At 44.8% G+C, this 20,989-nt stretch overlaps 1 protein-coding gene and 1 long non-coding RNA gene across 3 annotated transcripts in view; one reads left to right on the forward strand and one right to left on the reverse strand.

Annotated features, from left to right (window-relative positions):
• Window positions 1-20,989, reverse strand: part of FGF12 (fibroblast growth factor 12) — a 217,694-nt gene that overhangs the window by 137,724 nt on the left and 58,981 nt on the right. The gene's annotated exons all lie outside the window — the stretch shown is intronic.
• LOC135278839 (uncharacterized) lies at window positions 28-18,053 on the forward strand. 2 transcript variants are annotated; one of them, XR_010346242.1, is made up of 2 exons: window positions 28-2,013; window positions 17,055-18,053. It is a non-coding gene; the product is annotated as an uncharacterized LOC135278839 (long non-coding RNA). The 2 variants fall into 2 exon arrangements; XR_010346241.1 differs by having other exon boundaries at window positions 28-512.

A 20,989-nucleotide genomic window follows, 5' to 3' on the forward strand; every position in this document is an offset into this window, starting at 1 on the left:
AGGACGTCAAGCCCTAGAAACACGCGCGGCCGGCTCCCAGCCCTGCCCCCTGCCGGCACAGCCCCCGCCGGGCCGGGCAGCGCCGCCGGGACCCCCCCGCCGCCGGGGCTCTGCCGCTGTCCCCCCGCCACCGGGGACACGGTCCCGCCGCGCTCGAGTTCTGCGAGTCCCGGCGGGGAGGGAGGAAGGCAGGAGACAGCCCCGCCGCCCGCCCCAGCAGCGCCGGGGCCGCCGCGCGGGGCCTGGCGGGGCCGGTGCCCGCGGGTGCCCGGCCACAGAAGGCACCGCGTGCGGGGACACCGAGCGCGGCCTGCCGGGGCTCCCGGGGGCTGGAACCACGGGCCGGCTGCATGGCCGGGAAGAAGAGACACCTCTGTCTTAAATCGCCGGTGGGTGCGGATGGCCAGGCGGGAGGGCTCCTTTATGAGCACGCTGTAAACGAGGGAGCCTCCGTCTTTGCACCTACCCCAAGGCACCAGCCTCCTGCAAAGGGCGCTCCACTGAAACTCAAGGTACCTTCTTTTTTACCCATTTTTAAACTGTCGCTGTTACAGCGCTGCAGACTGAAGTCTCGGTGTTGGCGCTGCACACAGAAAGGTGCATTTCACATGCAGGGATGGTTAGGGAAACTAACCAAAACTGTCTCCAGTTCATGAAGTTACACAAAACCCACAACACAAGGCTAGAAAGCACAGGAGCACAGAAAAACTCCTTTGACAAAACAGTACTATCATATACAAAAGCCGTTCAAAAGAACTCTTTCATCTGAATAAATTCTAATATGTACTAAAAAGCATCTCCCTCCAGACAAATAGGAACCCAGCAGAAGGGTGAATATCTAACTGAATTACCTTGTGCTCCGGCAGGGGTTCCTACTCACACACCACCTTTCAAAGCCTTCTCTGCTTTTGTTTCCCTTAATACCTGGAAGATGTGACCAGGTGTCTCTGACCAGCTCATGAGATGGATATTTTTCCAGAGACTGCACTCTAGGATGTAACAAGCTTCTGGTCAGCACTTCAGTGGAACGAAAGAGTGGGGATATACACTTAGATGTTAACGTCTAGAGCAGAATACTGAGGCACATAGACCAGGCATAACAAAAGAAATGCTGTTTAGGTGTGAGAATCTATCAAGCATGTGTGGCAAAACTAATATTTTTGAGAGCATCAGGAGTTTTTCATGCCCTCAATAAATACTCCACAGTTTCACAGTTTTACTCTTGAATAGAAAAGGAAAAAATAAAACCCAGTTAAAATGCTAAATGTTTCATGAAACAGTAGCTCTTATTTTCCAGTCAACTCTACTTCATATGCTGAAAAACAGCTCTTAGCTAGAAACAAAGCCAGTAGCATACAGTTCAGGACTGTTAGAAGGATGGAAGATATTACTAACATCCCTGGGATTCATGCTAAACTCAGTTTTTGTTGTCTGCTGTGACTTATGCTGAAAAATCATCACTCTGTCTTAATTTATAAGCTATTTTAGACAGGACCTTGCTCATGCACCAAGTCACAGCAAAAAGCTTAATGGAACTGCCCTTCTCCATGTCCCCAGCCACCCAGGATCATTGCTCCATCACACTCCTCAGCAATCCCTGCTCCACAGCCATCGTGAAAGCTACAGTGCCATGTCAGGGCACATATCAAACTGAGACTAGAGCAGTTACCTCACCCTTCTCCCAGAGCTGTCCTTCAGTCCTCTGCTACACCTGAGCACCAGAGAGCGAGCCTGCAGCCCTGCTGGAACAAGGCCAGAAGTAGTGTGCACAGTGAAGCCCTAAAACAGAACTGGTGGTTCTCTGGTACTTCAGTAATAGCATAAAAAAATAATAGTCCTCTTTCTGCAAATGCTTCAGCAGCATGTTTGAGATGAGAACAATTCTGGATCTGGCTGATCAAGGACAGTACAGTGAGATCCAAAGTCAAGGTGCCCTCCTTGCTTAGCAGCCAACATGGAGCTGTAAATGAGGGGCTCTCATTTAGAGAGGCCAGGACTGAAGTGCAGCACTAGGTAAAAGGGAAGATGCACTTAGGTGTTAGCACATAAATGGGCAGATTTATCTCATGAACATGCAAGGGCAAATGTCTTGGACATGATACAGATGTTTTTAAGAATAAAAAGTGAAAATGCAACAGGTGGCTGGATTTTGAGACCCCTGTTCATTAAACTAAACACAGTTGTTTCTGGAAAATCTACTCAAAATAACCCATAAAAACCACTAATAAAATCATCCCCATTTCTTTGGGGAGTTTCCATCGCCTTGCAGAAGTCTGATAATCCAGCCTTTGTGGGGCACACTCTAAGGGTTTGATTCCTGAGTCACATTAGAGGAAAAGAGGGCAGACTCAAACTCAGTGAACTCAAACTCACACTCAAACAAAAACTCAGTGAAAAGAATGAATATTACCTGACATTTCCAAAGAAGCTTCGTAAGGACTGCAACAAGCACGTGCTCTTTCAAACTGAGTAGGTTTAAGTAAGTTTAGACAGCAAAATGGAAGCATAAAAATGGTAAAGGAAGAACTGTGATGCATATGACTCAAGTGTTTAAGTGCTACAAAATACTCAGTAATATCATGTACCCAATTAGGTAAATCTTAGCCCAGTAAACAAAGCTTAAAGAATTTGAAGAGATAAATGGAGCTGACATAAATTGAGACATTGCTAGATGTGTTAACTCATTTTAATCTGAAAATAAGGTAAACCAAAATAAAATTTACTTCAGTGCAGAGAGACAGCATGTACCCAAACAATACTTCAATGGGACACAGTGGTGCATAAATCTCACTATGGCTCCATTGATGAGCTCACACTACTGAATAATAACGCTAATAACATCTCAAAAGTTACCATGAAAATGCTAGAGATATTTAAATTTTTAGCCACATGCATTAGAAATGATAGTGTGCTTGAATAAAAGCATGGATTGCATTTGCTGGAACACAAAGAAAGCTGTGAAAGCCTCACTGAGGTCAGAAGACATTTACAGGGAACACAGTGTCATGTGTGTTTCTCCCTTATTAAATTAAAACGCCATTGGCCTTCTGAAGCACTGAACAGAAACGAGAATATGTTTAGGATTATGGAATTTAAATTAATACCTTCTGCTAAAAAGAGGAATGTACTGCACTGTGATCAGAGAAAAATAAGGTGATTTAGCCGACAAGGCTCTTTGCTAGGTATTAAAATAGCATAATGTGTATGAGTTCACCAGTTACAAAAGCCAAAAAAGAAAGAAAATCCACAAAAGCTCCAAGAAGAGACTAGCCAGGAAAGCCAATTTCCTTGTGTTCATACAAAGGCAGTAATAATCTTTCAGGGTACCGAGTCTATGCTGTTCTGTTGTCACCCATACTGACTGGCAGTTCTTTGAACATTGTGATGGGTGCACAGACAAAGAAGCTTGTGCAGGTGTGTTATTTCTGGTTGATTGGATTGGGTTTCCTTGCAAGTCTCTGCCCTTGTTATATTTTCTGGCCAAACCCGCACGGATATGATGAGAAAGGGCCCATTAACTTTAAGAGCTTTGTCCAAGCTGGTGCTGATGCAGAGCTTGCACCTTGTCCCTCTCTCTGTAAATTCACAAAACTCCTTGCACTTGGTGTTCATTTCCTCCATGGGTCAATATGTGATCAGTGACTGCATATTCTCCAGTGGTGGCAGAGAACCACTCCACAACACCTCTCCTTGCATGAGCAAGATCAACCAAAATGGGCCAAGCCCTTTTCAGTGCAAACCACTGTCACCACTGTGCTCTCTGGCTATTTCTGCTCGCCCTTTTCCCCTTCTTGCAGAAGCTGGCAAGGGACATACCAGCCACATACAGCTCCTCCTGCACCCAGCTCCACCAAAGCACAGCACAGTCACACCAGAGACAGTGGGAACTGCAGCACAAAGTTGAGAGGTTTGCTGAAGGTCACACAAGAAATTTTTGGACAAGTAGGGAATCATCTGTCAGTCCTCATTCTGGTGAATTAATGAGAGGATTAGCCTCTTCCTGATCAGTATAAAACTTCACTAAGGTAAAGATTCTTCTGAAAGCTCTACCATGGATAAAGTATACCACACCTTCTGAGAGCAAATATAGAAGGTGAGACAAAAAGCTTGATTTTGAACATCAGACAAGAAAGATTAATTTGTTAGTTGCTTTTCTGAACAAGAGTGAACAGAAACCACTGATGCCAGGTCCTGCTGGAGAGTCTGACTTGGTAAAATCTCAGCCCCTCTGAGCTCACCAAAGCAGGTTCCGGAGCAAAAGAAAAGATGTCCCATAGCCTTGATCATTTAATAGGTTTATCCTCAGACACATAAAAAGCTTATAGTAATGAGCACTCAGGAGCTGAATTTCCTGACATTAAGAAGAAATTTAATATTACATGTAAAGAAGGCTTTGTGTATGAAATGTCTCCAGTCTGGATTAGGGAGAAGTGGTTGTTCTGAATATTTTTCAGTACAGTGACACTTCCTCAGAACCTGAACTTCTAGGGCATCTCCAAACATTTTAGCAGTAGTATGAGCAGCACAGAAGAGATACTCTGGAGAAAGAGGCAGCCAGACACTTCCTTCCACCACTTCCACTGCCCAGCAGATGCCCTCATCTACAGGATGTTTAGCAATGTGTTTAAGAACCCTTGATGGATTTCTCCCTATCTACTTTTCATACCCATTTTTGGAAACCAGTAATACCATTGGCCTCCTAACCATCTTTTAGCAAGGAGTTCTACAGGTTAATCATGTGGCAGGAAAAAGCTTTTGTTAGTTTAAAAACTCCTTCTTAATAGCTCAATTTAATAATTTAATGCTCACCTTAACTTATAAGGTGAGCATTATAAGATTATATTGTGAAATAGTAATTTTATGTTCTCTATAACAGTCATGGTTTTATACACCTCTGCTGTATTTCCTTCCTCAATTGTTTCATTTCTGAAGGCACCTGAAAATGCCTAATCTGTTCCATCATTCCCTGGGCAGCAGCTACTCTTCACGCTCCACTGACCTTGTCATTGTTTCCTGTGCCTTTCTAGTTCTATCACATCTTTTCTGAGACAGGATAACTGGAGCTGCACACAGTACTCAAGGTGCGAGTGCTCCAGGGATTTCTAGCACAGCAGGATGATAGCTCCTATTTGCTTTCTCTACCTTTTCCAATAATTTCTGCTTGCATCTGCTGAGCTAGCACTTCTAGAGATATTCACTTTCTCTGTGGTCTTTTTCCAGTGAGGAAATGGACCCCAGTAGCATCCCTTACCCTAATACATACATACATACACACACACACACATATATATATATAAATATATATATATAATATATTTATATATACACCCCCCCATATATTTGGGGTTCATCAATGGGTGCATTACCCTGCACTCCTCCCCTGTTTCTACTGTTGTTAGTTCAGCAGATGCTCCACATCAGATGCTCCTTTTGCAGCTCTTTTGTGTCCACTTCTGTTTCTCTCGCTCCAAAGATTTTGTCTCTTCTTCATCCCCTCACTCTTCAAGATCATTTAAGAGCATGTCCAAGACTGCACAGCTCAGTCCCTCTTCACTGGCCATTTCCCCACTGATGAGACCTGCCCTTTTTTCTTTAAGGAAATCACCCAGTGAGGAGGCATCTTAGAAATCCAGACTTGTGTCTCACCTTTACCCAGTTGCTCAGGGAACATTAAGGGATTTGAGGGGATGTTCCTCCCCCCAGAGGCATGCAGCCCCTTACCCAGAGGACCAAGCCTGACTGCCAGTCCCCACAGGATGGCTGCTGGGATTTTTTTTGCAGATGTAGTTCATGGCAGACCTCCAGATATTGCCACATTTGTCCTTTGAACCCAAGAGCTGCAGAAGCACCTTCTAGGTGCACCTCTTTGTTGGGTTCAAGCCCCCTGCCAGCTGTGGTTGCTGTTCCACATCAGCAGCCCTTCCAAGGGAAAACAGACTGGAAGGCAGATCTCCCCCGCCTGCCGATCCCTCCGGGCTCAGAGGTTATGAGAGAGGAAAGCAGATTAAAGGGCTGTAATGCAGCCAGCACGGGGAAGATCTGACCCACAGGGCTCCAGTAATTGAGGTTATTAATCCACAGTAGGTAATGATGGCTTTGCCTGAGGCATGACCCAAGTTTTGAGGGCAGCAGATCACAGCTGAGCCAGGGTTTGGAGATGGCCAGCAGAGCTCCTGGGCTCTGCCCACCAACAGCCCCTTGGCTCCTCTGCTTTCAGCAGGCAGCCACCAAGGCAAAGCCAGAGCTGGAACAGGTGCAGCTTCCAAATTCAGGATGTGCTCTTGGCTTTCCCCCCAGCTCCCTGAGTGAAACATGAACAACTGGCAGGCTGCTTTCCTCATCTAGGAGTGCAACCAGTCCATCCACCTCACACGGAAATGTTGTCAGGCTTAATAAAGGGGATTTTCTGAGGGTAAAAGTACAACAGACCAACCCATGCAAGAAGCCATCTCCCCTTCCCCTCCAGCAAACTCACTCCTAAAGTTCCAGAGGGCATCTGAGGTTGAGAGCAGCATCTGTGGAAGCACAAGCCTCCCCATCTGCTTACTTCCAGTGACACTTACAGAGCCTTTTACTGTTGTCTAGACCTGAAGTGTATTTATTCTGGCATGCTAATACAACACATGTGGCACAGCCTCATCAAGACAAGCAAGTGCTTGCCTAACTGCCTGCCTTGGGAATGATGGTACAAGAAACACTTTCTGCTCCAATTCACAGCTGCTCCAATGACAGAAAAGCCACTATCAGGACACCACAGATCAGACCCCCACTCACTAAGTGGCCCCATGGCTGAAGAGTGCACAAACACACATCTGAAACAGGTTTCTCTGGAAAGACCACTATTCTGGAACATGCCCAGTGCCTGCAGTGTAGCACAGCTAAGGTTCTTTATCAGACCTACACACAGACTTGTCCCTGATGGTTCTAAAAAGGAAGAAAATGACAAAAGCTAGGTATTAAATAATAATATTACAGCACAGTTATAAAGGGTCTATGTAGGTAAAGGAAAATTAATGTTTCAAGAGATGTGAAGATGGGATTTACAAGACCTTTATAAGAGCCACTGCTGAAATCCTTGTTAGGACAGGAATTCCTACTGGGTACATTTTTTTCCAGGTGAATTTAAGACTTTTTGTCTGGAAAATTTTCTTTTCTGAGACTCATGTAGTCCTCACCAGAATGCAAGAGAGCTAACAAAAAAAAACCAAAACCTAAAATAACCCCCAAAAAACCAAAGAACCTGTCTGTTTCTCAGAGCACACTATTACTTTGGGGCAGTTGTAAAAAAAAAAAAAAAAATTAATGTCATTTTCCTTAAAATTATATTTTTCTAAAGTATCACAACTTTTCTGAAGTATTTTAGCAATATTATGAGAATAAAATTGCAAGGAAAAGCTTTGACCTCATAAACATTTCTGTAAAATTCTCAAACACAGTCAGACAACTGAGGAATACCAGGAGTGTTTGGCTGACAGTGGTGTGAACAGAGATGAACTTAACTCATTTCCCATTAGGCCACAAGTCCCCCTCTGCTCTGCAGACCCCTCCACATGGATATCCACATACCACACACCACAGCTTCATGGGATAGAGAAGATTTTTTGCTGTTCATAGTTTCAGGACACTGGCAGCTGGTATGACCAGGCTCAGACCCTGACAGCTACAAGGCAGAACCACTTTCTCCACCCCCTGCTGTACAAGAAAACCCAAACCTGAGTAACACATTTTGGGTTCTTTTTTGCATTTGACTTGTGGTCCAGCATCTTTAAAGGTTTCTGTTGTTAGCTTTTCTCTGCAGCCATTAGAACCAGGAAATCTAAATATGCCAAGTTACCATTCTTACATAATGGCTCAGGGATTTAAGAAAGGCCCCAAATCTTCTACAAGTTAGCAACACCAGTTTGCAATAACCACACCAGTGACAGGTAACATGGCTGGCTCCCAGGGACAGGAATCATTGCTGACATGTGGCATGCTCAGTAATGGCCTTGCCCTGCCTTTGCTGAAAACACAGCAGTGCCAGCCCACAGGCAGCTCAGAGTGACTATCAGCCCCTGGAGAGCTCTGCTCCCCTATAAGAACATAAAAATCCTACTTTCCTCAGCAGCTGAAGATATTTCACTTAAGATGGAACAAAGATTCTAGCAAATCCCATTCCAAAACATGCATAATCTGGCAAATCAGGGAGGAATAAGAAGTGTTCAAGTCAAAGATGAACCACTATTACATGATTATTGCTGTGGAGCACAGCAAGAAAGGAAATCACAAAAGATGGATGATCAATGGGTGGAATTTCAAAAGAGGAATAAAATATAGGAGGAAAATGCTTCTGTGTTTGAGCAGATTAATCAGCCAGCCATTTCTTTATCAGGCATTACCAGAGGCATTGAAGGTCAAGCACTGCAATGATTGTCTACTTCCCACAGGCAAAGTTTAAAACAAAACCTGGACCACACCACACACATGGCACACGTGATGGCCCTGGCACAGCACAAAATGCAGCTCAGCACAAGCTAAAGCTGTTACTGCAACCACAGAATGGACTGAGCAAGGGTTTCAGGAGACAGGGGTGGGTGCAGAGGATTTTCCAATAATGTTAGAAAGATGGGGCTAGATTCTGATCTGCTGTAACTGATACTGCTCCAGGAGGTCTGAATTTAGCCCATACATTTCAGGCACTGGTATTTTATTTTATTTTTTTTCTAACAGGATGCAAAGCTGAAATTATAAAGCTGAGCTGCTGCTCCGTCAGCATGTGCTAAGCTATTTATGAGTCACTAAAACACACCTTTTCTAATTCTCACCTTAGCTTGTGAATGGCGTGTGGCCAGGATGCCTTTCCCAGCTACTTGAGGAAAGTCACCACAGTGTGCTGTGTGCCAGGATGTTGGCAGAGCCACTGCACTGTCTCTGCTACAGGACATGTTTGACCTCCAGCCAGACCTGCATTAGCCCTCTGCCTGTTTACACTGGGACAGTCACAGACATTATCTAAACAAGTGTCACCCAATGGCAGCAATAAATTTTGGGAATTTCCCTCAAATGAGAAAGCCTCGGCAGAATCAAAAAGCACACCTGCAGGCTTGAGTCACCCCAAGTCCCCAGTGCTGCCTTAGTCCCACACACCATTTCTGTCCCTGCACAAACGATCCTACCAGGTACAGGGGGCTCACAAGTGAGTGAACCACAGCCATCACTTGCCATTCCCAAAAAGCTGCATCCTGCAACTCAGCAGTGAAACAGTAGTTACAATGGAGAAAAATGTCCAATTAAAGCACAGCTGTTCTGAGCCAGTTCTCATGTGTCATGCATCCACATCCTCAGACCACTGACAAAATTATTTCCTTTCAGCTGGCATTTGCTTAAAGCCCCAACACAGAGGCAACCTCAACGATGCAGCATTCAGTTTCATATAAACCCTCCTTAGATGTTACATCCCAGCAGTGTGGATTCCATTTGCTCTTTCTAGATATCTTGAAGGCCAACCCCACATTCAAATCCCTCCACTCAGAGGCTTGACTTATTTTTTTCCTCCATCACTTTGGTTCCTTGACTGTTATCCTGATCCCAAAGGGGATTTTCCATCTCCCACTCCCCTTCTCAGCCAGCTGCTGTGCACAGATTTGGCAGGATGACTCAGAACCAGGGAATGACAGCTCAACATTTTCCTGCTATAGAGCAATCACTGCCTGTCTCCAGAAGGTCCTTGGGTCAGGATTGGAGCTTCTGCACAAGTGAAAGGGAAGCAATGGCTGCTTTCTGAGGAAAAACAGACCCAACTCTGTGGGACCTCCTGCTGCTTCCCTCTGTCACAGCCTCAACTTGTCCTTGCTTAAGTCTCACAGGAGCAGTTTGTTGTAAAACACAAGTTTAGCTATTTGCTTTTCATGACAGCAGAGCCTCAGAGCTCCTGAGGTCAGTGCCAGGCACTCTGTGAGCAGCACACGACACTGGAAGCTGTGAGGAATGGGAAGGCAGGTTCCCAAGGCAGTGTCTTTTCCTTTTCCCTGCTGAGTTACAGCAAGTGTCACGGCCACATCATCTATTTTTCATTCCCCAGTGCTCAGTGTCAAGCCATAATGAAGCCATAAGGAATCCAGCACCACTCAGCAGTGCACAAAAGCACTCTGGCTCAGCTCTGCAGAGCTGTATGGCATAGTGTGCAGTGTTGCAGGAAGGAGGAGAGTCTGATACCAAGAATGCTCCCCATTTTTATATGCTACACTCCCAGAACTGCAGCAATAGCAAGCGAGAACAAGTGAGAGCGAGGCAGGGCACAGAAAAGCCTTGCTCCTCAGCCACCCCACTGGGTACAGTGAGAGCTGCCAGGCAAGGCCACAAATGTCCAAGGTGGTTAATGTCAGCAGCCAGCTACACGAACGCAAGCAGGCGGAAGCAGAAGGATCCGTCTCAGGATGATGCTCTCGGAGGACAGATGGTCAAAGATAACTTCTGAAAGAGTGCATAAGTGGGACTCCTGGGTCTCCACACAGCTGCAGTAGCTCAGCTGCCTTTCCCCACACCCGAGGCATCACTAAATCTGGCAGCTGGGGAGAAGAGCTTTGCTGCCAGAGCCCATGGATTTGCACTGGACACAGCATGGCCATGGGTCAGACTGTCCATGCAGAGGAGCAGGCATCACTCACACGGAGAGCCAGGGATCCCTCCTGGTGCTTGGCCACCTCCACACTCACCACCCTTCCCCTTGGCAGAGCTCCCCTGGGCTCAGGCAGGGCACCTGAACTGTCTCTTTGCCCATTTATCCAGCCCAATTCCCAATGCGCACAGAACACCTGGCAGTCCCAGTCTCCAGGTAAACCTTGCAGTGCTTTTGATGAGATGGAACAGACAACAGCTTTACTTGTACACCACTAGGGCAAGCATCTGGAAATGGGCTACATTAACACAAAGTAAATTAACAATCAGGTACAACCTCAGAGCTGACATCTGCTCCAGCCTTTGGCACAGTTTGAGCAGCTAAAGTTGGAACAGAGCAACTTCTGTGGAACAACTCACAACTCATAGGGGAAAGCCTGTGCTGGTCTGTCAGGGATGCAGGCAGCAGTGCTTGGATAATCTCATTTTAAAGTATTGTTCCACTCTTCCACAACTTGCTTCACCAGTTAGTTACTCACCTTGTAGAAACTGTTGGGGGGCCATGTCTCTGGTACCCCATAATTTTTCTTCCACAGTGGCACTCTCACCAAGGAAGGTTTCATGGAAGATCCCTGCTGAGGCCAATTATAATTTTTCTTATGGGTGTTTACACCAACTAGGATTGATGGAAATGGGCACTTGGCCATCCTGCCACACAGCAGCTGTGTTTGCACTGCACTACACTGAGACCCTGCTATTTACATCTAATACTCCAACTTTTCAAACTTCCTTTTATTCCATGTTACAAGTTTCATATTTCCTCACTATCTCTTTGTAAGTGCTGTTAAGATCCTAATGTCCCTGCTAAGATTTTACACACCAGAAAAATCCTGCTGAAAAGAGAGCTCAAATAAGAAGGTGATGGTTCAGCCCAGGGTCAGGGCAGTTAACACAGACACAAAATGCTGTGCAGACCAGTATGAGGCTCTCCTCTTAACACATCACAAGGCATCACAGAAGACAGAGCAGCAGCCATCCACTTTCCCCAACACCCCTGAATACCCTTTCATATTCTTATTGCTGTCAGGATTTTCTTACCCCACAACTGCTCTTGAAAAATAGGAGATTCCTGGTGGCTGGGACCAAGCAGGAGCACAGAGATGCTGTTTCTGCATGTGCTGCAGTACAGCAGTTTTGCCAACTGGTCAGCATGTCTCCCCAGTCTTTTTTGGAAAAGGAGAATAGGTTTATTCTGAAGGCTTTGGCTGATTCTTATTATTTACACAAACTCTGTATCCACATCTAAGCATTGCAAGGTTTACAGAAGCTTTCCTCTTTGTTGCTGTAGAGTTTAGCAGCAGACTTCTGCATACTTAAGGGTTATAAATGATACTATCTGTTTTTAAGACTACAGGCAATACTTTCCCATAGTTTCATGGTTGCACTGAGGTGGGTCCTTGACTGCTGGCATCAGTAGGGGTCACTGTAGTTTGTGTTAAGTAGGAGAATTCAACTAAAAATAAAAATCTAAGGGGAAAAAACCAACAAGCTGAAGTATCTTGTGACAACTCACCCCAGAAGCCCTGTCAATCTGCCAGGACTGCATTACCCAGGAGTTGGGAGTGAAGCTAAACCATCCCCTGTCTAATGCTCAAGAGCTCTTTAACCCACTCCATCTTCAGCTGCTTTCCGTTGCTGGCTGCTTTTAACCTAGTTTTCAACCTCCAGAACTCTTATTTCTGGCTGCAGCTTTCATTAGCAGAGACATACTCCCCATTCAATTCCTTCCAGAGATGTAGGCTACATCCCCAAAGTGCCTTTTTGGGAAAGTTGTCTGATGCACTTGCAGCCAGAGGGTGCAGTGCCCTGGAAAACAGGGAGGAATGTAGCTTCCAAAGTGCATTTTTATTTTTCCCCTCAGTACTAAGAAGCCAAACCCCACTGGTGAATTTTGTATTTGAGATTGTTCTTTCTTAACCATTGCCAGTTTTGTTTCTAAAATTGATGGGAAAGACTGTTTTTTAAGGACTTGGAGGGCTCTTCTCCCTTTGTCTCTTTCCCTACCCTTTTGGAGTGGTGGGTGATTCATTGCTTTTTTCTCTACTTTTTTACACCTCCATTACTGATGCCCTCTTATACAGGCAGCTGGGGAAGAAACAGCTTTCAGGAAGCCCCAGTGATCACAGATATGCCCTCATCCTCAGCTTGCAAAGTGCTTTCTTGCTGAACCGCCAGAAATACTGATTTCCTGAAATACTCATGATTTCCTGCAGGAAAATCATCTCCTGTTACTACACAGACAGGCTGTATCAGGGGGAATGCAGCAGTCTGGGGTCCCCTCTGCAGAGGTGCTCACCTCCCCATACGGGAGGTCACACCCTGTGACCTCCCTTATTGCCTGATTTAGAGGCTGTCAGTCTGCATCTGTCTTCCTCCAGAACAAGCTGTAGTCTGACAAGATCAAGATGGACATTGAAAAGAAAAATTATTTTAAAGTGTAAAACACTGCAGTTGAAGCCTTCTCAGTTTCATACTCCATACCATCCCCTTAGTCTTCCTGGGAAGGGGGTACAGGGCTTTCAAAGGCTGGGGCACATGCTTTCCTTTCAGAAGTGTCCACACTCTTTTTATTGTCAAGTGACAAGTTTCCCTGAGAGGGAGGGATGTAAACTGTCTCCGTCCCAAAGCCTTGTAACCATGTCAGCAAAGCACCACGCTTGGCTACTAAGGTCTGCTGGGAGGCTGGATTTATCAGCTCAGACACCCCAGCTGTGTAATTACACAGCCTGCACTCTTGAAGCAGACTGAGTCCAGCCAGCCCAAAACACAGCCCAGACAAGTTTGCATCTGGCTGCAAAAGATCTTGTAAGACATACCCATGACTACTGGCATCAGCTCAAAACACTTCTTTGGTTTAGAAAGCATCAATGCCAGAAGATAGATTGGGTGTGCTGAACATCAGCAGCAGAGCTGTTCCCACAACAGCTGTGTACGCTAACAAATCCTTACAGCCCGCCTTGGCAGAGACGCTGAGGTTGGCATTTCTGTCCCCACTTCACAGGCAGGGATATTGCAGCAGGACAGGGATAAGCAGCTCCCAGAGCCTCACACAAGCTGCCCACAAGGCCATGGAAGGAGCTGTACTACAAGAGGCTTTGCACTGAGGACTGTTGGTGCCATGTGCTGGGCTCAGCGCCCTGCCAAGAAGAATGAAGGCTCTGAAACCTAAAAGCCTGTCCCACACCTCCACACTGACTGACTTCCCACCATCTCCCGTGGCTTTAAAAACAGCAAGTTTTTCTTGATGGAGGTCAAGCCACAGAAGAAATTTGGTTGTCTGCTGTCACAGCACATTCTGTGAAGTAACCCAAATCTGCTGCATCCCTTTCCTTTGCCTGAACCACAAAAAGCTGTTCTCCTTTAAGATGGCCTTATAGCTGGGCTTACTGCCCACCAGGCTTGTGGTCATACTCTCTCTCAGGCTAATCCAGCACAAAAAGCACTGGCTGCTCTCCACTCCAAACCTCTGCCAAGTTGTGAGATAGATGGAGCTGCTTATAAAATGTATCATAAATTGGAACAGCATAAGAAGCTAACAGCAATTGTTGCGCTGAATGTAGCAGCCTACATCCCAAAGGACCTCAGCACAGCTGATTTACAAAAACATGCACTCAAAACAACAAATGTTTTTGTAATTCAAGAAATTTCCCGTAAAACCCAACCTCTGCAAGACTTTTGCTATAAGATCTCATTTGAAAACCTGCATAAACCATCCTTAAGTGTTTGTTTTAAGTATGTAAACACTACAAATACCCAGTGCAGACAAACACTGGGGAAAAGCACACACACACTTCCCATCATGCCCTCGTATTGCTTTTTCCATTGTGGGTGATGAGTTTGTGATTTCACATCCCAGCCCACACCTACCCAGTCAGTAACATTAACAACTTTTCATTTCTTACAACCAAGGTACTACCTCTCAGAGCCCTATGTGGCAACTCTATCAAGACCAAGAGTCCTACATGGGACAGTTCTGGCAACACATGGCTTCCCAAATTCACAAAACAAAAAAAACCACAAACCCCTAAGCTGGAAGCTGAAGCTAAACAAAGCAAAGTTCAGAAGTATTTAATGTTGAAGGTGATAAAACATTGGAACAATTTAACAAGGTGGGTCTTCCATCACTGGAAAGTTTTAAAGCAAGAGGGGATGTTTTCTTTATTCAGTGCTGCACTTCAAGCAGGAGTCAATTGAAGGCAGTCCTGTGACTTGCACTCCACAGGAGGTCAGATTGAAAGATCACAAAAGCCTCTCTGACCCCATAACCCAGGAATTAATACCTGGGAGGAGTTTCTTGTAAAATCTGTCAAACCACTGCCCTTTAAATCCCCACCTACAGCTTCTCTGCTATGAAGCCACAATGGAAAATCAATTAAAGAACAGGGTAAATAGAAAAGGGAAAAAACAAGGAGCTACTGACTGATGAAGGCATAGTGAGGGATGATGAAGGCTTTAACATTCTCCCTGCACCAGGCTGAGCAGGACCTGTTCTGAACTCCTGGAGATCATGGAATGCTGGCTGTTACTGATTCCACTGGTACTCGTGTCCTCTGCAGGTAACAGAGGACAAGGGTTTGCATTCTGCAGGACTATGAAACCTGTGTCACTCCCAAACTCTGAACAGCCTCACTACACAGACAACCAAGCCACAAAACTATTATTCTTTAATTTTTGAACACCCCAACAAGCTACCTTTGTGATTACAACTGCAGACTAAAAGAGAGTGCATACAAACAACAGGGGGAAAAAAACCCCAACACAAAACCCAAAAAAAACAAAAAAAAAAAAAAAAACCAAAAAACGAAAAACAAAAAAACACCGAAAACCACAAAAGTGCTGTTCCATCATTATTGTACTGCTGCTTCGAAATCAGAGAAAATATAAACCTCCATCAGCAGATCTGGATTCCTCAATGCAGCTCAAAAAGTTGGCAGGGGACTGTACAAGGAACGGAAACTTGACTGCATAGATCCTTAGGAAGCCACCAGAGGGTAGCAAAGCATTTTAGAGAGCAGCTGACAGAAGCCCAGGCAAAGCAGCCTGATCTGTACCTGCTTCTCCCTGCTCACTTTCTGGTTGCTATTTCAGTTATTCAGGAAAATTACAATTTTATTCATGCCTATCCATTCCATTTTCAATTGCTGCCTTGCTTTCTTCGCAGATGAGAAGGAAATTTTATATTTCAATTATTCCCACCCTTCTTCCTGAAAGAAGCTGGCTTCTCCCTTATTTTCTTCATAGTGTCTGCATCCCTCCCAAGCCAACTCTCCCCTGCAGCAGTGGGCAGCAAGCTGTGTCCTGTGGGGATGGCCTATGGTTCAGCAGTGGGGTACCACCCTTGGGGAGGCAAGAGGAGAGGAAGAGGGTCAGGAGAGCAAATAGCTGTTTCCAGCAGTTTCAGGAAACTGGTTACACCAGTAGTTCCCCACATTAGGAGTCTGGATTACCCCAACATCCTTGCCAGTACAATGTTCAGATAACACTCTGAATTGCTGATGGCCAGTCCTGAGGTTTTTGATTGTTTCAAAGATGTTAAATAAAAGTACAGGAGAGGAAGAGACATAATATTTTCATAATGCTTTCCTTTCCTCTCCAAATGTCTCCATCCTGCCCTTTGCAGACTCCCACCCCATTCACACAGAAAGCCCTCAGCTCCACAAGCACCTCAAGCAGCCAATAAACCAACTTCATCCTGATCCCCCTCATGCCCTCTGCTGAGTGTAAGAGTAGGAAGATTTCCAATAACTTTTATTACTATTATTATTATTATTATTATTTTATGAAGGTTCCTGTGTGTTAAGTCTCAAGCCAGGATGCAGGGAGTCCTGTTGCCCTGCTCTGGGAAGCTTATATGGGGAAAGGAGACCAGACAGTAGCACAGGGGAGGGGGTGGGGGGGACAAGAGTCTGGCTTTTAAATAGCTAACTTTTTCATGCACAGTCTGCAGGAACCAAAAATAGCTCCTGAATATTTCAGCAAATCATTCCCAATAATTAAAATTTTGATGTGTTTTCTGTCAATCCCAAATGCAGTGAAAGCCTTGAGATATATTATTCACTACAAATTATTCATCCAGCTGCACTTGCAGAGTTGAAAATTTCTGTTCACTTAGACCTAAGCGCAAAGAAATCCTCCAGCCCCTAAACGACAAAGTCTTTGTTTTATCTTTTAGCAACAGGCAGATATCAAACTACCTTCCCCGATCTATCCTATTTATTTATTACAGGTATGTTTTACCCAGTAGTTTAACACTGTCATGCAGCTGACACTTAGCACAGATTAAGTTGTATCTGTTCAGTGCAGCTGCTTTCAGTCCCTATAACAGACAGGTGAAAGTCACTAAATAAATTTTCCATGAATTGTTCTCCTAATTGGACTATCCCACTTGCTCTACCCAGGTGCTGTGCCATACCTGAGGACCAGCCTTTACCACGTTGTCAGGAAGCAAAGGGAGGTAGAGGGAAGGTTCTTGCAGACTTCCAGTTCTGGGGAACAGCTGCTGCCTCTGTAGAGCACTTGATTATCAGTCGTGCCCCACCAACAGCAGACACCTTTGTTCACAGGCTCCTCAAAACAGACACCAAAGCTAAACATGCCAGAAGCATCACCCTCTTGTAGTGCTATGAAACATCTGTGGCATCATTTAAATCCAGCCCAGCAGCTCACTCCTCCATTACAGCCTCTGCATGAATTACAAATGTGAGGCAGCAGACACTCAGTACAAGAGCACAGTCTGGGCAAGATCTGTTTACAGACCTTCTTAAAGAAAGTACCCAATATATAAAGGTGTTTTCATTCTCTTGGAGCTGGGGTCAGGAGACCTCAAAGGGACAACATATTTTGGAAGCATTGATTATCCTTGATAGGGTAGTCAGAGCATGGGTATCTCAGTCTGAGATTCCCCGTCTGCCCAGTATGTCTGGACATTTAATATAGATTAATCTGTTATTACAAATCATTCAACCAAGTTCTCCTTGACCTGCAGTCTGAGACATCCTGGGACAAGAGAAGGAGCTAAAACAGGCCCTTTCTCAGTCTGTTTGAAGGTACAGCTGTTAAGAGGATACAACTTATCTTCATTATTAAAAGGATGGTTATTAGGAGTGATGCCACAGGAAACCCTGGAGAATCAAAAACATTCCCCTTTGCAACAGACTGGCAGTATGGGGAAACATCACACTGAAGTCGCAGTTCCTTGTTAAGCACTTCTCCTCCTCCTCAGTGACGTGTCACACTGTCATTCCAGAATGTCACCTTGATGGAGAGAACAACTTCTTGAGAGGAGTCATCTGCTTGGAGCAACAAAAGCCACCTCCTTCAGAAATACACCCACAGAAGTGTGCAAGGCCAGGACAATAACGTCATGTCAGGGCGTAATTAAAACTCCTGAGCAGTTACAGCTCCTCATTGACAGTCTTTTATGTAATTGAATGCAATTAAGGTAACGACCTTCCCCATACGGACATGTCTCCACAAACATACAATTACCACAGAGATGGAAAGCAGCCTGACAAACATTTTGCTCAGGGAACAAGCCAGCTAGGAGGTCCTGAGCCCTTTTCCAGCCTTGCTGCTCCTGACTTCTTCAGGACATTGCGTCAAGCCCTGAAGGCAGGACAGAGGCCAGAAGGTGCTTGTACATTAATAAGTCCTCCTTGCCCAGCAGATGCCCTTTCTTGGCAAAACTCTCCCTTTCTATAGAAGATTGAGCACGTGTTGTTGCACAACTGACTGGCAATTTTACAGAACAAGCTTGGACTGGCTTTCTGGGGGCACAGAGACACAAGGCAAGAGAGATATTGGCAATGTCCTAATAAACAAACAAAAAAATTATAAAGACAAAAGCTATCCGTGGTTTCTCACTCAAGAAACATCCACCCTTAGAAGCCTGGTTTTTCCTAGTCTTTTTAGTTCTTGCAGGGCGAAAGTGGATAATCAATAGTAAGCATAGAAAGATTATCAAATCAACAGAAAAAGAAGAGTTAAACTCAAGTTTGCATGACAGAAGTTGCACAGAAGTGCTGTGGGAAGACAAAGGCATTCATATTCAGATCTGAATTAGTGAGAACTATATGAAATCTGGACCAAAGGATAATAAAAGCAAAAGTCTGCTAACGGTGGTTAGATCATGTTCTCATGGAGCCTGTCTGGGTGACTCACACAGCAGGATTTTAGACAAAGAGGGCTTAGAACAAGCCTTAGTAAAGATAAAAACCAGCAGCAGTACAACACACAGCACTCTTGCACAACATCATACCTGTCCCATTCACCCTTTGTCTTGTCCTACAAACAGTACCACACAGAGCCAAGGCCTGTAATGGAGCACATCTGCCCAAGTGGAGCAGCGTGGACAAATCACAGCCAGAGAATGGCACTGTGAGCTCTTTGGGAGTCCTCTCCTATGAAACTTCAAAGATCTCATCTTAGAGATGTTACCCAGCCAGAAAAGTCACAAAACACACAGCAAGAAGAGAGCCTTTACAACTATTTTAGTCCTTGCATGTTTGTATCTGTACTAATAAAGATTCTCCAAGTAAAATTCTTACCACCAACTTAATATCCAGTCCTAGACTCAGTTTTCACTCATGTTGGTCTGCAGTGCCCTTCTGGCACTGGTGCTCCATCTGCCCACACCAACATCCTACATTTCTTGGGGAGAGTGAAATGGCACTAAACTTCACCATAAATTCTTCCTGGACAAGCCTGGTTTTGACGTCAGTCAGTCAACATGCACTTGTGCTCCTTCTGTCAGGCTGAACAGTGAAGTGCTAAGGAGCTCACAATCCTTGTTCCATTATGCCATTCCCCACAAAAATATGCCATTGGGCCTGGGTTCCCCCCCTTCCCCCAGCTTGGAAGAAGTACAGTCATTTGGCTGGGTAGGGAAAAATGTTCACATTTCCCACTATGAAGAACTGTGTGAGAAAAAGCATCTGCAGAGCATGTAGTGTAACAGCAAAGGATTGATCAGATTACCTGGAGAACTGATACTTGCCTCTACTAAAACTCTATTTCTGTTCAAAGCCTTGCTTGCAAATTCTGAGAGGAGATAATACAGGATTTTCTTATGGTATTTCAGATTAAATGCTGCATAAGAAATGCAGTATCCTCAAAATGTCGTATCTATAAGCTTCTGATTCACACATTTGCCATTTAGGGATATTAGGTATGATTCTAGTTTTTAATGAAGATCTGAAACATCAGAAGGAAAAAAAATCCAATTCACAATTCTATCTGTTGAGTTTAGTGTGCAGACTCCAGGTTCCACAATAACATCACGCTGTGAGTGAGCTTTCAACAGCAGCTCCAAGTGCATTCACATCAGGCAGTGGGGAAGGCACAGGCTGAGACAAATGACACCCAAAGCTCTTTGAATGCATTAAAACCTTTTGGTCTTAAATTGATCCCATCTCAGATATGCTGAGTGTTCAGTCTCTTCTTTTTCTAGCTGATTTAATTATAACTTTCGAACTGGTGAAAACTGTGATATGAAGCTTTGTAAATGAGCATTTTAAAGAGAAAGTGGGACAGAAAAAGACTTAAATCGAAATTCTGGGGACAAAACACACTGGCTGCATCCATCCAGTTTAACACAGTCTCCAACACAGGCATAAGGCTCTGCATCACTTGAAATGTAAGTTACATTTTAGCCTCTGACCACCCAAGCCACTAAGCCAGTCTGGCACACCACATGGTGGGCATCAAACTGACCCAGAGCACCCATAGAAAAGACCTCCTCTATTCACAGTCCCAGACCCCACATCTACATGAACAAACTGTGTCAAAATTCCCTTCACACCTCCCACCACTCCTTTTTCCCTAGGTCCCAGTTTTACTTCAGGAGGTTTTCCAGAACAGGTTTGGGGATTTTTTTTCAGTATCTGTACAAGCAACAATTTTCTTGTGTTTTTGTATTCAAGGGTGAACTTAAAAGAACAAAGGTTGCTCTTTCATGATGCATCATCTTCCTGAACAGACCAAACAAGGTCTCAATGAAAAACCACAAGCTTTTATTTGTACCCATCAACATACCAATAAATGCACAGAGAATAACCACAGAAACAAGGAGCTTACCACCCTTGAAACCTTCCTGAGTGCCTTCCAGAGATGTGGTGTACTCCCTTATACCAGTGGTGGTCTTCAAATCACAGTATAAATTATTTGGTGTGCGAGACAATGGGGAGGGCATCTTCAGAAATGTATGTTCAAAGCAATTAGGTGATAGAGCATGACAGCCATGGAGATTTTCTTCTTATTTCTCAGTGGAGACAGAAATGACTCATCTTAGTACAGTACCACAGTCCGAAATATCACACCTATAGTTTTTTTTTAA

Source organism: Passer domesticus, chromosome 11 (genome assembly GCF_036417665.1).
Source record: "Passer domesticus isolate bPasDom1 chromosome 11, bPasDom1.hap1, whole genome shotgun sequence".
Lineage (NCBI taxonomy): Eukaryota > Metazoa > Chordata > Aves > Passeriformes > Passeridae > Passer > Passer domesticus.